Source organism: Colobus angolensis, unplaced genomic scaffold (genome assembly GCF_000951035.1).
Source record: "Colobus angolensis palliatus isolate OR3802 unplaced genomic scaffold, Cang.pa_1.0 Scaffold293, whole genome shotgun sequence".
Lineage (NCBI taxonomy): Eukaryota > Metazoa > Chordata > Mammalia > Primates > Cercopithecidae > Colobus > Colobus angolensis.
In genome coordinates, this window is record NW_012116188.1 from 1,176,281 (window position 1) to 1,179,938 (window position 3,658).

Below are 3,658 nucleotides of genomic sequence, written 5' to 3' on the forward strand. Positions count from 1 at the left end.
TATTTATTTTTGAGACAGAGTCTCACTCTGTCTCCCAGGCAGGCTAGTGTGCAGAGGCACAATCTTGACTCAATGCATACTGTCTCAACTTTCCGGGCTCAAGTGATCCTCCCACCTCAGCCTCCCAAGTAGCTGGGACCACAGGTGGATGCCACCATGCCCAGCTAATTTTTATTTTATCTTTGGTAGAGACGTGGTCTCCCTATGTTACCCAGGCTGGTCTTCAACTCCTGGTCTGAAGTGATCCTCCTACCTCGGCCTCCCAAAGTGCTGAGATTATGGGTATGAGTCACTGTGCCTGGATTTTTTTTTTTTTTAACATTAAGATCCTAGGAAGCAAATTCACAATCTTTTAAGGTGTTTCTGGGGCGCCACAAGATGTTTCTGCTTGCTGCTTGTCACTGGGCTTGCTGGCCTTGCTGGAGGCACTTGACCTTCTCTCCCTTCTCCAGGATGTCGAGCTTCTTCACACTCTTGCTGTTTATTCAGAACATCTTCACTCAGCCTAGACTGAGGACCAGACATGGGGACAACATGAGCAAGACAGACAAGATCCCTGCTCTCCTGCATCTTGTATTCTGATGGGGGAGACAGAAGATAAGCAAGGAAAAATGATAACAAATAATGTTATGTGATGAGGACAATAAACCAGTAATATGATATAGAGGATGAGGGTGACTACTTGAGACTGGGTGCTCATGGCCTTCCTGCTGAAAGGCCCCATTGCCTCGCATTTCAGCAATCCCAAGTTTAGTGTATTGGAGTAAAGGGTGTGGTACCACCCTGACCTCGAATGCTATCCTCAGCAGGTTAAACCCGATTAGGAAGGTGTTTCTGGCTGGGCACAGTGGCTCACGCTTGTAATCCCAACGCTTTAGGAGGCTGAGGCAGGAGGGTTGCTTAAGGCCAGGAGTTCAAGACCAACCTGCGCAACATGGTGAAAACCCCGTCTCTACAAATAATTTTAAAAATTAGCCGGACGAGTGTGGTGGCTCGTGCCTGTAGTCCTAGCTACTCAGGATCGTTTGAGCCCAGGAGTTGGAGGTTACAGTGAGCTGTGATGGCATCACTGCACTTCAACCTGGGCGACAAAGTGAAACTCTATCTCCAAAAAAAAAAGGAAAGTGTTTTAGTATTTTAGTTTCCTAGAGCTGCTGTAACCAATTATTTCAAAGTAAGTGATTTAAAACAACAGAAATTTATTGTCGTACAACTCTGGAGGTTAGAAGTCTAAAATCAAGGCAGATTCAGGATTATGCTCTCTCTCTGAAGGTTCTAAAGGAGGGTCATTCACTGCCTCTTGTAGCTTCTGGTGGCTGTCTGCAATCTTTTTTTTGTTTGTTTTTTGTTTTCTTGAGACAGAATCTCACTCTGTCGCCCAGGCTGGAGTGTAGTGGCGCAATCTCGGCTCACTACAATCTCCACCTCCCAGGTTCACACCATTCTCCTGCCTCAGCCTCCTGAGTTGCTGGGACTACAGGCGCTCGCCACCTCGCCCGGCTAATTTTTTTGTATTTTTAGTAGAGAAGGGGCTTCACTGTATTAGCCAGGATGGTCTCGATCTCCTGACCTGGTGATCCACCTGCCTCGACCTCCCAAAGTGCTGGGATTACAGGTGTGAGCCACTGCACCTGGCCTTTTTTTTGGTATTTTTAGTGGCGACACAGATTCACTATGCTGCCCAGGTTGGTCCTGAACTCCTGAACTCAAGTGATCCACCCACCTTGGCCTCCCAAAGTGCTGGGATTGCAGGCATGAGCTCTCACACCCAGGCGGCTGCCTGCAATCTTTAGCCTTCCTCAGCTGGCAGGTGCATCACTCCAGTCTCTGCCTCTGTCATCACATAGCGTTCTCCCCATGTGTCTGTTTGTGTCCAAATTCTCTCGTATAAGGACACACATCACTGGATTCGGGTGCACACTAATCCAGTGTGACCTCCTCTTGACTTAATTACATCTGTGAAGACCCTATTTCCAAATAAGGTCACAATCTGAGGTTCTGGGTGGGCATGAATTTGGGGGAGACACTCTTCAACTCAGTAGAGAAGGGGAGTGGAGTAACCACATTCTGCTCTGTAAGGATGACACAGGGGCAAACCCTACAGTAGAAAAGGTAGTGATGGAGAAAACAGGAGACCTGGTGAGCTCTGATAGAGGCAGACCTTTCCTCTATCACGGCTTTGCATGTTCCCTTTGGTTAGGAACACGAGTTTCCATCAATGGGTCTACCTTCAGAACTCTTCAGTTTTCAGACTGCATTCAGAAATCTACTTGAGGGCCGGGCACAATGGCTCATGCCTGTAATCCCAGCATTTCGGGAGGCTGAGGGAGGCAGATCACTTGAGGTCAGGAGTTCGAGACCAGCCTGGCCAACATGGTGAAACCCCGTCTCTACTAAAAATATAAAAATTAGCCTGGCGTGTTAGGAGGAGCCTATAATCCCAGCTACTCTGCAGGCTGAAGAAGAAGAATTGCTTGAACCTGGGAGGTGGAGGTTGCAGTGAGCTGAGAGCATGACACTGCACCACTCCAGGCTGGGTGACAGAGTGAGATTCCATCTCAAATTAAAAAAAGAAAAAGTAAATCTTCTTGAGTTTTATGTCTTACTAAAGTTTTTCTTTGTAAAAAATAATAATAATAATAAGTACATGGGATTTAGTTATAATTTCCTTTATATTCTTCCATTTGTTTGAGATTTGTTCATTAAAATTAGTTAAAAGTAAAAAGTGGGCCAGGCGCAGTGGCTCATGCCTGTAATCCCAGCACTTTGGGAGCCCGAGGCAGGCGGATCACGAGGTCAGGAGATCAAGCCCATCCTGGGTAATATGATGAAACCCCGTCTCTACTAAAAATACAAAAAAATTAGCTGGGCGTGGTGGCAGGTGCCTGTACTCCCAGCTACTCAGGAGGCTGAGGCAGGAGAATGGCACAAACCCAGGAGGCGAAGCTTGCAGTGAGCCGAGATCGTGCCCCTGCACTCCAGCCTGGGCAACAGAGCGAGACTCTGTCTCAAAAAAAAAAAAAAAAAAGGTGAAAACGTGAGTTAATTTTTTTTCCCTTTTTTAATGGGGAAATAATTTCAAATTCACAGAAAACTTGAAAGAATAAGAATAGCACTAAGAACACTTAGATTGTTCCCCTACTGTTAGCATTTTACCCCATTTGCTTTATCATTTGTTCTGTCTATCTGTTCCTAATCATTTTTCCTTGAACTATTTTGAGGGTATGTTACATACATTAAGGCTCTTTATCCCTATATATGACAATGTACATTTCCTAACCACTTCACAGTTATTAACCTCAATAAATTTGACACCATACAATGATTTTTATCTAATCTATCAGCCTCGTTGGTATTCCAGTTTTGTCAGTTAACTCAATAATATCCCTTTTTGTTTGTTTGTTCAAAGACAGGGTCTTGCTCTGTTGCCCAGGCTGGAGTGCAGTGGTGCAATCTCAGCTCACTGCAACCTCTACTTCCTGGGTTCAAGCAATTCTCCCACCTCAGCGTCCTGACTAGCTGGGACTACAAGGCATGTACTACCACGCCCAATTAAATTTTGTATATTTTGGTATAGGTGAAGTTTCACCATGTTGGCCAGGCTGGTGTTGACCTCCTGACCTTAAGTGATCCATCTGCCTCGGCCTCCCCAAGTGTT